Consider the following 12,251-nt stretch of genomic DNA (forward strand, 5'->3'; position numbering starts at 1 on the left):
GTGTCCTGTAATCTGTGAAAACTTGACAGAGTCCATTTTATACCCAATTTTCGTCAGAGTCCAGTCTATGCTCAAATTCGCCAGAGTCTGCTTTAATAGCAAAATTCATCAGAGTCCAGTTTTCTAGCAAATTTCATCAGTGTCCTGTAATCTGTGAAAATTTGACAGAGCCCAGTTTTAAGCTCTTATTTCATCAGAGTCCAGTTTATACCGAAAATTCGCCAGAGTCTACTTTGTGCCAAAATATTCAGAGTCTAGTTCATGATCGAAATTAATCAGAGTCCAATTAAAGACCCAAATTTGACAGAGACCACATTTTCGCTACTAGCAGTCCAATCCCCCTGAAATTTTAAACAGTCATATTTCAGACATAGTAAATATGAAGTAAACAATTATAAAACTCTAGCTCTTGTCCTCTGTCCAAGCTCACTTTTGTAAATTCATTACTCTCAGTCCAAATCACCCAACTACATTTTCAGACATAGTAAATAAAAACCAGTTCAGTTATCAAGTTTCAACTCTTGTGCCCCAGCTTAGTTCATTTGTGCAAGTTCTTTATTTTCCAACTAAATCACCTGAGATTTAAGATCACCTTATTTTCTAACGTAGTAAAATTAATCTGGACATTAGCAAAGCTCCATTTCCTCAGCCTTAGATCATCAGACATAAATATATTCGATCAAGTCCCTCTCCAGCCTATCTGTTTATCTGAGTAATTACTTTACCCTTCTCATCCCCAACGTATCAATCCCCAACGTATCAAAACCTTCAATAATCATACTGTATTTGCATATTTTCTCTATATTCAGCTGTGTTCTTCACATTTTGTCCATTTTTCTGTGTTCATTCCATGTTCTACAAATGTTCACAGTCCCATTCAGTTCATATTTTCACAAGTATCTCCATTTTTTTCTATAATCTTTCTCTTAGTCTCATTACTTTCTCTACAAATTCTAGTCATATTTTCTATGTTTTCATGTTCATCACATGTTCTCTTTATAACTTTTATACTCAATATTCATGTTCTCAATGTTCTAGCTTGTTCTTCACACGTTCAGTGTTCATTCTTTGTATTCCCTATGTTCTTTGTCAATATTCATGTTCCTCTACAAGTTCATATTCCCTGCATGTTCACTGTATTCATCAACTTTTCTTACATATGTTCTTTGCCATGTTCCCCATATGTTCTCTGGGTTTTTCCCCTTACATGTTATCTAACGTTCCTTAACTAAAAAATCTTTCACCAATCAACTAAAAACATAGTCACTTTCGTCATTTCTCAACTAAACTTATTATCCAGTCAACTAAAAATAGTCAGAAATAGCCTCGTTCAACACTGTTCTTAACTAAAACAACCTTTCTCTTAGCTAAAATTGTCAAAGGAAACTTTTTTCAGCACTTTCTTAACAGGCGCTATGTTTCATCAAGAAAAAATTGTCAAAGGAAACTTTCCAAAACTGTTCATAACTAGCTTTTATCCATCGTCAATCAACTAAAAATAATAACTTTCATCATTTCTTAACTAAACATATTCCCCATTCATCAGAAAATAACCGTGTTCATCATGTTTCATTGTCATTTCATAACTAAAATTATCTGCCAATCATCAGAAAAGTCATGTTCATCATGTTTTGGCTTTTGCTCAACTAAAAGTATTCATCGGTCAACTAAAAATAGTTACTTCATCATGTTTCCTTGTCATTTCTTAACTGAAATATCACTTCTCTCATCTGAAAATAGTCAGGATTAACCTCATTCAACACCGTTCTTAACTAAAACAGCCTTTCGCTTAGCTAAAAATTGTCAAAGGAATCTTTTCAGCACTGTTCATAACTAACTTTATCCATAGTCAAGTAAGAAAATATAGTCAAAGATATCTATCATCGTCGTTCTTAACTGGCATTATACTTTGTGGAGCACTAAAATAGTCATTGTCGTCATATTTTGTCTTTTTCCTCAACTAAAAATAGTCAAATGTAACTTTTTCAACACTTTCGTAACTAAAATTATATGTCGCTAAGTAAGAAAAATAGTCAAATGTAACTTTTTCAGCACTTTCGTAAAAATTATATGTCGTCAAGTACGAAAAATAGTCAAAGGTGCTCTCCGTGACACCAAAGTTACTCTTCGAGAAATCAAAGACACTCTTCAATACATCAAGGACTTACTCAAAGATACCAAAGTTACACTCAAAGACATCCTTTGAGACATCAAAGACATCCTTTGAGACATCAAAGACATCCTTTAAGACTTCAATGGGACTCTTCGAGATATCAAAAGACACTCTCAAACACTCAAAAATTTACTTGCATCCTCAAAGTTATTCTCAGAGGCATAAAAGTAATTCTCAGAGCTATCAAACTTGTTCTCAAAGTCATCAAAGTTATTCACAGAGTCATCAAAGTTAATCTAAGACATCATTTTTCATCAAAGATATTCTCTCTAAACCATCAATGTTCTTCTCTAAGACATAAAAGTTATTCTCAGAGTCACCTTCGTTCTTCAGAGAAACTTTCCAAAACATCTTTGTTCATCAAGTTATTCTCGGAGTCATCAAAAGGTATTCTCTAACTCACTTTTGGTCATTAAAGTTAATTTCTATGTTATAAAAGTTTGTCTCAGAGACATCTAAAGTTAATCTTAGAGTTATCAAATGTAATATCTAACTCACTTTTGTTCATCAAAGTTGATCTCAGAGTTAACAAAGGTAATCTCTAACTCACTCTCGTTCTTCAAAGTTGTTTCAAAGACATCAAAGTTAATCTCAGAGTTATCCAAAGATATTCTCATGTCCACAAAAGTTAATCTCAGACATCTTCGTTCATAAAAGTTATTCTCAGAGACATCTAAGTTATTCTTTAAGACAACAAAGTCTTTCTCAGAGTCACCAAAGTTATTCTCAGAGTCACCTTTGTTATTCAAAGAAGCCTTCTGAGACATCCTCGTTCAACAAAAACTGTCCTCAGAGCCATCAAAAAGTTAAATACAGTCGTCAAAGTTATTCTCTAAGTATCTTTTCGTTCATCAGAGAAGCTTTCTAAGACATCTTTGTTCATCAAAGTTGTTCTCTAAGACATCAATCTTGTTCTCTAAGACATCAAAGATGTTCTCTAAATCATAAAAGTTAATCTCTAAGTCACCTTCGTTCGTCAGAGAAACTTTCCAAAACATCTTTGTTCATCAAACTTGTTTTCAAAGTCATCAAAAGTTAATCTAAGACATCTTTTTTCATCAAAGTTATTTTCAGAGACATCTAAAGTTATTATGTAAGACATAAAAGTTATTCTCAGAGTCATCAAATGTTATTCTGGAAGTCATCAAAGATATTTTCAGAGACATCTAAAGTTAATTTCTATGTTATAAAAGTTATTCTCAGAGACATCTAAAGTTAATCTTGGTCATCAAAGTTGTTCTCTAAACATCAATGTTGTTCTCCAAGACATCAAAGATGTTCTCAAAATCATAAAAGTTATTCCCAGAGCTATCAAAGTTATTCTCAAAGTCATCAAAGTTATTCAAAGAGCTAACAAAAGTTATTCTCTAAGTAACCTTTTCGTTCATCAGAGAAGCTTTCTAAGACATCTTCGTTCATCAATGTTGATTTCTAAGTCACCTTGGTTCATCAAAGAAACTCTCCTTCTTCCATCAAGTTATACTTTAAGACAACATTGTTGTTCTCTAAGACATCTTCAGGCATAAAATTTCTCTCCAAATACAACTAGTTCAGCTTTTCATATCAAACTTATACTTCTGTTAAAATATATTTTCTTAGACATTTTACCTTTTAAACTGTTCTCTGTACAACACTGCTTAAACCTACGTAACCTATCCTCTCCACCCAATGTTACTTAGTTAACGTAACGTTCCTAAACCTAACTTTACCTATCCTAATATAACTTACCTTACCTTACCTATCTTACCTAACTTTACCTAACTTTACCTATCTTACCTAACTTACCTAACTTAACTTAACCTACCCCAACTTAACTTACCTACATTACCTAACTTAACCTGCATAACCTAGCCTGCTTAACTTAACTTACCTATCTTACCTAACTTACATAATTAACCTAACTTACCTAACTTACATAATTAACCTAACTTACCCTACCTTACCTAACTTAACCTGCTTAACCTAACTTATTTAACTTATCTTACCTATCCTAACCTAACTTGCTTTACCTAACTTAATCTTACATTCCCAAACTGATGTATCCTAACTTATCTAGTCAAAACAGACATGATCTAACTTACATAAGTATTCCTTCTTGTCTTTTGTGTTTCGTCAATCATTGTCTCATATTCATTTACTCTTTTCATTAGTTAATTTCTCAAATGGTCACTTATGCATTTCAAGTGCTATTTGTTAGAGATTGGATATTTAAGCATTTCAAAGAATTTTTGTTATATATGGGCATTTACTCATTTCAAGGGATAATTTCTCAAATGGACGTTTTTGCATTTCAAGTGTTATTTGTTTAAGATTGGGTGTTTAACCATTTCAAAGGATTTTTGTTATATATGGGAACTTACTCGTTTCAAGGGCCAATTTCTCAAATGGTCATTTTTGCAGATCAAGGGTTATTTGTTAAAGTTCATCAAGTTGCCCATAAGTTGTATTTATTATGTTTGTTATCATTTATTCTTATTCCCCAACCCCTTAACCTAACCTCTTGTAATCTTAGTGTATTTAGTAGGTTCTATCTTATGTTCTTATTCCCCAACCCTTTAACCTAACCTTTCAGATGTAGTTTGTTGAATATATTATCCTTTTCCTAACCTTTCAGATGTAGTTTTGTTTCTCCTTTTTGTATATTTTTACCCAAACCCACCATCCCACTTAACCTTCTTTCCTTCTTTACTTTGTTTTCACATATAAGTTCATTCTTTATCATAGTAATAATAAAAATTACAATAGTAAAGAATCAGATCTACTAAGACTTGAAATTGAGAAACAAGAGCTCAAGGGAGTGAGAGCATGAAAGAAGAGCAAGGAGTAGGAGAGAGGGAGCGGAAGAAAATGGGACCAAAGAAGAGAGAATGAGAGAGAGAGTGTAGGCATGGGGGAACTAAGACTTGAATTTGAGAAAAAAGAAAACTAAGTGAATGAGAGTGAGGGTGTGAGAATGGGAGCATTAAGACTTGAATTTGAGAAACAAGAGAGCATTTGAGCAAATGAGGGAGAGAGAGGGGGAGGAAGAGAGAGAATAAGGGAGAGAGATAGAAAAGGAGGGTTAGAAGGAGTAGGAGAATCAAAGTAAAAGAAGGAAAGAAGGTTTGGGTAAAAATATACAAAAAGGAGAAAAAAAACTACATCTGAAAGGTTAGGAAAAGGATAATATATTCAACAAACTACATCTGAAAGGTTAGGTTAAAGGGTTGGGGAATAAGAACATAAGATAGAACCTACTAAATACACTAAGATTACAAGAGGTTAGGTTAAGGGGTTGGGGAATAAGAATAAATGATAACAAACATAATAAATACAACTTATGGGCAACTTGATGAACTTTAACAAATAACCCTTGATCTGCAAAAATGACCATTTGAGAAATTGGCCCTTGAAACGAGTAAGTTCCCATATATAACAAAAATCCTTTGAAATGGTTAAACACCCAATCTTAAACAAATAACACTTGAAATGCAAAAACGTCCATTTGAGAAATTATCCCTTGAAATGAGTAAATGCCCATATATAACAAAAATTCTTTGAAATGCTTAAATATCCAATCTCTAACAAATAGCACTTGAAATGCATAAGTGACCATTTGAGAAATTAACTAATGAAAAGAGTAAATGAATATGAGACAATGATTGACGAAACACAAAAGACAAGAAGGAATACTTATGTAAGTTAGATCATGTCTGTTTTGACTAGATAAGTTAGGATACATCAGTTTGGGAATGTAAGATTAAGTTAGGTAAAGCAAGTTAGGTTAGGATAGGTAAGATAAGTTAAATAAGTTAGGTTAAGCAGGTTAAGTTAGGTAAGGTAAGGTAAGTTAGGTTAATTATGTAAGTTAGGTAAGTTAGGTTAATTATGTAAGTTAGGTAAGATAGGTAAGTTAAGTTAAGCAGGCTAGGTTATGCAGGTTAAGTTAGGTAATGTAGGTAAGTTAAGTTGGGGTAGGTTAAGTTAAGTTAGGTAAGTTAGGTAAGATAGGTAAAGTTAGGTAAAGTTAGGTAAGATAGGTAAGGTAAGTTATATTAGGATAGGTAAAGTTAGGTTTAGGAACGTTACGTTAACTAAGTAACATTGGGTGGAGAGGATAGGTTACGTAGGTTTAAGCAGTGTTGTACAGAGAACAGTTTAAAAGGTAAAATGTCTAAGAAAATATATTTTAACAGAAGTATAAGTTTGATATGAAAAGCTGAACTAGTTGTATTTGGAGAGAAATTTTATGCCTGAAGATGTCTTAGAGAACAACAATGTTGTCTTAAAGTATAACTTGATGGAAGAAGGAGAGTTTCTTTGATGAACCAAGGTGACTTAGAAATCAACATTGATGAACGAAGATGTCTTAGAAAGCTTCTCTGATGAACGAAAAGGTTACTTAGAGAATAACTTTTGTTAGCTCTTTGAATAACTTTGATGACTTTGAGAATAACTTTGATAGCTCTGGGAATAACTTTTATGATTTTGAGAACATCTTTGATGTCTTGGAGAACAACATTGATGTTTAGAGAACAACTTTGATGACCAAGATTAACTTTAGATGTCTCTGAGAATAACTTTTATAACATAGAAATTAACTTTAGATGTCTCTGAAAATATCTTTGATGACTTCCAGAATAACATTTGATGACTCTGAGAATAACTTTTATGTCTTACATAATAACTTTAGATGTCTCTGAAAATAACTTTGATGAAAAAAGATGTCTTAGATTAACTTTTGATGACTTTGAAAACAAGTTTGATGAACAAAGATGTTTTGGAAAGTTTCTCTGACGAACGAAGGTGACTTAGAGATTAACTTTTATGATTTAGAGAACATCTTTGATGTCTTAGAGAACAAGATTGATGTCTTAGAGAACAACTTTGATGAACAAAGATGTCTTAGAAAGCTTCTCTGATGAACGAAAAGATACTTAGAGAATAACTTTGACGACTGTATTTAACTTTTTGATGGCTCTGAGGACAGTTTTTGTTGAACGAGGATGTCTCAGAAGGCTTCTTTGAATAACAAAGGTGACTCTGAGAATAACTTTGGTGACTCTGAGAAAGACTTTGTTGTCTTAAAGAATAACTTAGATGTCTCTGAGAATAACTTTTATGAACGAAGATGTCTGAGATTAACTTTTGTGGACATGAGAATATCTTTGGATAACTCTGAGATTAACTTTGATGTCTTTGAAACAACTTTGAAGAACGAGAGTGAGTTAGAGATTACCTTTGTTAACTCTGAGATCAACTTTGATGAACAAAAGTGAGTTAGATATTACATTTGATAACTCTAAGATTAACTTTAGATGTCTCTGAGACAAACTTTTATAACATAGAAATTAACTTTAATGACCAAAAGTGAGTTAGAGAATACCTTTTGATGACTCCGAGAATAACTTGATGAACAAAGATGTTTTGGAAAGTTTCTCTGAAGAACGAAGGTGACTCTGAGAATAACTTTTATGTCTTAGAGAAGAACATTGATGGTTTAGAGAGAATATCTTTGATGAAAAATGATGTCTTAGATTAACTTTGATGACTCTGTGAATAACTTTGATGACTTTGAGAACAAGTTTGATAGCTCTGAGAATTACTTTTATGCCTCTGAGAATAACTTTGAGGATGCAAGTAAATTTTTGAGTGTTTGAGAGTGTCTTTTGATATCTCGAAGAGTCCCATTGAAGTCTTAAAGGATGTCTTTGATGTCTCAAAGGATGTCTTTGATGTCTCAAAGGATGTCTTTGAGTGTAACTTTGGTATCTTTGAGTAAGTCCTTGATGTATTGAAGAGTGTCTTTGATTTCTCGAAGAGTAACTTTGGTGTCACGGAGAGCACCTTTGACTATTTTTCGTACTTGACGACATATAATTTTTACGAAAGTGCTGAAAAAGTTACATTTGACTATTTTTCTTACTTAGCGACATATAATTTTAGTTACGAAAGTGTTGAAAAAGTTACATTTGACTATTTTTAGTTGAGGAAAAAGACAAAATATGACGACAATGACTATTTTAGTGCTCCACAAAGTATAATGCCAGTTAAGAACGACGATGATAGATATCTTTGACTATATTTTCTTACTTGACTATGGATAAAGTTAGTTATGAACAGTGCTGAAAAGATTCCTTTGACAATTTTTAGCTAAGCGAAAGGCTGTTTTAGTTAAGAACGGTGTTGAATGAGGTTAATCCTGACTATTTTCAGATGAGAGAAGTGATATTTCAGTTAAGAAATGACAAGGAAACATGATGAAGTAACTATTTTTAGTTGACCGATGAATACTTTTAGTTGAGCAAAAGCCAAAACATGATGAACATGACTTTTCTGATGATTGGCAGATAATTTTAGTTATGAAATGACAATGAAACATGATGAACACGGTTATTTTCTGATGAATGGGGAATATGTTTAGTTAAGAAATGATGAAAGTTATTATTTTTAGTTGATTGACGATGGATAAAAGCTAGTTATGAACAGTTTTGGAAAGTTTCCTTTGACAATTTTTTCTTGATGAAACATAGCGCCTGTTAAGAAAGTGCTGAAAAAAGTTTCCTTTGACAATTTTAGCTAAGAGAAAGGTTGTTTTAGTTAAGAACAGTGTTGAACGAGGCTATTTCTGACTATTTTTAGTTGACTGGATAATAAGTTTAGTTGAGAAATGACGAAAGTGACTATGTTTTTAGTTGATTGGTGAAAGATTTTTTAGTTAAGGAACGTTAGATAACATGTAAGGGGAAAAACCCAGAGAACATATGGGGAACATGGCAAAGAACATATGTAAGAAAAGTTGATGAATACAGTGAACATGCAGGGAATATGAACTTGTAGAGGAACATGAATATTGACAAAGAACATAGGGAATACAAAGAATGAACACTGAACGTGTGAAGAACAAGCTAGAACATTGAGAACATGAATATTGAGTATAAAAGTTATAAAGAGAACATGTGATGAACATGAAAACATAGAAAATATGACTAGAATTTGTAGAGAAAGTAATGAGACTAAGAGAAAGATTATAGAAAAAAATGGAGATACTTGTGAAAATATGAACTGAATGGGACTGTGAACATTTGTAGAACATGGAATGAACACAGAAAAATGGACAAAATGTGAAGAACACAGCTGAATATAGAGAAAATATGCAAATACAGTATGATTATTGAAGGTTTTGATACGTTGGGGATTGATACGTTGGGGATGAGAAGGGTAAAGTAATTACTCAGATAAACAGATAGGCTGGAGAGGGACTTGATCGAATATATTTATGTCTGATGATCTAAGGCTGAGGAAATGGAGCTTTGCTAATGTCCAGATTAATTTTACTACGTTAGAAAATAAGGTGATCTTAAATCTCAGGTGATTTAGTTGGAAAATAAAGAACTTGCACAAATGAACTAAGCTGGGGCACAAGAGTTGAAACTTGATAACTGAACTGGTTTTTATTTACTATGTCTGAAAATGTAGTTGGGTGATTTGGACTGAGAGTAATGAATTTACAAAAGTGAGCTTGGACAGAGGACAAGAGCTAGAGTTTTATAATTGTTTACTTCATATTTACTATGTCTGAAATATGACTGTTTAAAATTTCAGGGGGATTGGACTGCTAGTAGCGAAAATGTGGTCTCTGTCAAATTTGGGTCTTTAATTGGACTCTGATTAATTTCGATCATGAACTAGACTCTGAATATTTTGGCACAAAGTAGACTCTGGCGAATTTTCGGTATAAACTGGACTCTGATGAAATAAGAGCTTAAAACTGGGCTCTGTCAAATTTTCACAGATTACAGGACACTGATGAAATTTGCTAGAAAACTGGACTCTGATGAATTTTGCTATTAAAGCAGACTCTGGCGAATTTGAGCATAGACTGGACTCTGACGAAAATTGGGTATAAAATGGACTCTGTCAAGTTTTCACAGATTACAGGACACTGATGAAATTTGCTCTCAAAGTAGACTCTGGCGAATTTCTGTTGATAATTGGACTCTGATGAAATATGAGCTTAAAACTGTCTCTGACTAATTTTGCTCTCAAAGTAGACTCTGTTCATTTTTAGGTATAAATTGGACTCTGATGAAATATGAGCTAAATACTGTCTCTGACTAATTTTGCTCTCAAAGTAGACTCTGGTGAATTTCTGTTGATAATTGGACTCTGATGAAATATGAGCTTAAAACTGTCTCTGACTAATTTTGCTCTCAAACTAGACTCTGGCGAAAATTGGGTATAAAATGGACTCTGTCAAATTTTCGCAGATTACAGGACTCTGATGAAATTTCAGCTTAAAACTGTCTCTGACTAATTTTGGTCTTTACAGGTGAAATAGCCGTAAATGGATATAAAACTAAATGTTATGGCTAAGTTGTCTGTTTTCCTTAACAAAACATCTAAGACAATATTCTCTGAAAATGGTCCTTTTACAAATGTGTGATTGAAAACGGGCAAAGGTTGTCCATAGAGTTTACCTGGAAATGCTGTGACACAAACACGATTTTTTCTAAAACTTTTCTTTAAGATTTTCCTACTTATTTTCATCATAAGAATGATTAACAAACTTCTAAGATCTCGGAAATTATTTTTCTCATAAGAATTCCTTACTTCCAAATCTGTGACTCCCCAAATTTGCCTGAAAACCCCTAAGATCCACAGGGGATTTTTCTCCCAGAAAAAAAATCGTCTGTGGCTCTTACAGTCCACAGGGGTCCTCTCCCCAAAAAAAAAATCGTCTGTGGCTCTTACTCCCTACTACTCTGGGACTATAGTGACCAGTGTTGGGATGGTCGGGGACTATGGTGACCAGTGTTGGGATGGTCGGGGACTATGGTGACCAGTGTTGGGATGGTCGTGGACTATGGTGACCAGTGTTGGGATGGTCGGGGACTATGGTGACCAGTGTTGGGATGGTCGTGGACTATGGTGACCAGTGTTGGGATGGTCGGGGACTATGGTGACCAGTGTTGGGATGGTCGGGGACTATGGTGACCAGTGTTGGGATGGTCGTGGACTATGGTGACCAGTGTTGGGATGGTCGGGGACTATGGTGACCAGTGTTGGGATGGTCGTGGACTATGGTGACCAGTGTTGGGATGGTCGTGGACTATGGTGACCAGTGTTGGGATGGTCGAGGACTATAATGACCAGTGTTGGGATGGTTGGGGACTATAATGACCAGTGTTGGGATGGTCGGGGACTATAATGACCAGTGTTGGGATGGTCGGGGACTATAATGACCAGTGTTGGGATGGTCGGGGACTATAATGACTACATTATAGTTAAAAGTCTGCGAATTCATTGTCACGATTCAATTAAATGCTAATTTGACGCTTCGGTATTGTGCAGTATTGAGCGCTACGTCTCCCGTTATCATTTGTGTGATATTGCAGCGAGAGGAGGTCCCCGAGTAACGCCGGGGAGAGATGGCTTGCCAGGAGCCAGACATCACAGCCCAGTAAGTCAACAGATGGCTCGCCACGTGCCAGACATCACAGCCCAGTGAGTCAACAGATGGCTCGCCACGTGCCAGACATCACAGCCCAGTGAGTCAACAGATGGCTCGCCACGTGCCAGACATCACAGCCCAGTGAGTCAACAGATGGCTCGCCACGTGCCAGACATCACAGCCCAGTGAGTCAACAGATGGCTCGCCACGTGCCAGACATCACAGCCCAGTGAGTCAGCAGATGGCGCAGTGTGCAGACGACCCAGGAGCAGCGGCAGCGTCGTTTCTAAGTCCAGGGAATGGTCCCCTCCACGCTCACGCCTGCACAGTTGGTACTGTAGTGGTACTGAGCAGGTACTGGACTGGTGGGTCCAGTGGTACTGAGCAGGTACTGGACTGGTGGGTCCAGTGGTACTGAGCAGGTACTGGACTGGTGGGTCTAGTGGTACTGAGCAGGTACTCGACTGGTGGGTCCAGTGGTACTGAGCAGGTACTGGACTGGTGGGTCCAGTGGTACTGAGCAGGTACTCGACTGGTGGGTCCAGTGGTACTGAGCAGGTACTCGACTGGTGGGTCCAGTGGTACTGAGCAGGTACTCGACTGGTGGGTCCAGTGGTACTGAGCAGGTACTCGACTGGTGGGTCC

This window comes from Procambarus clarkii, chromosome 48 (genome assembly GCF_040958095.1).
Source record: "Procambarus clarkii isolate CNS0578487 chromosome 48, FALCON_Pclarkii_2.0, whole genome shotgun sequence".
Classification (NCBI taxonomy): domain Eukaryota; kingdom Metazoa; phylum Arthropoda; class Malacostraca; order Decapoda; family Cambaridae; genus Procambarus; species Procambarus clarkii.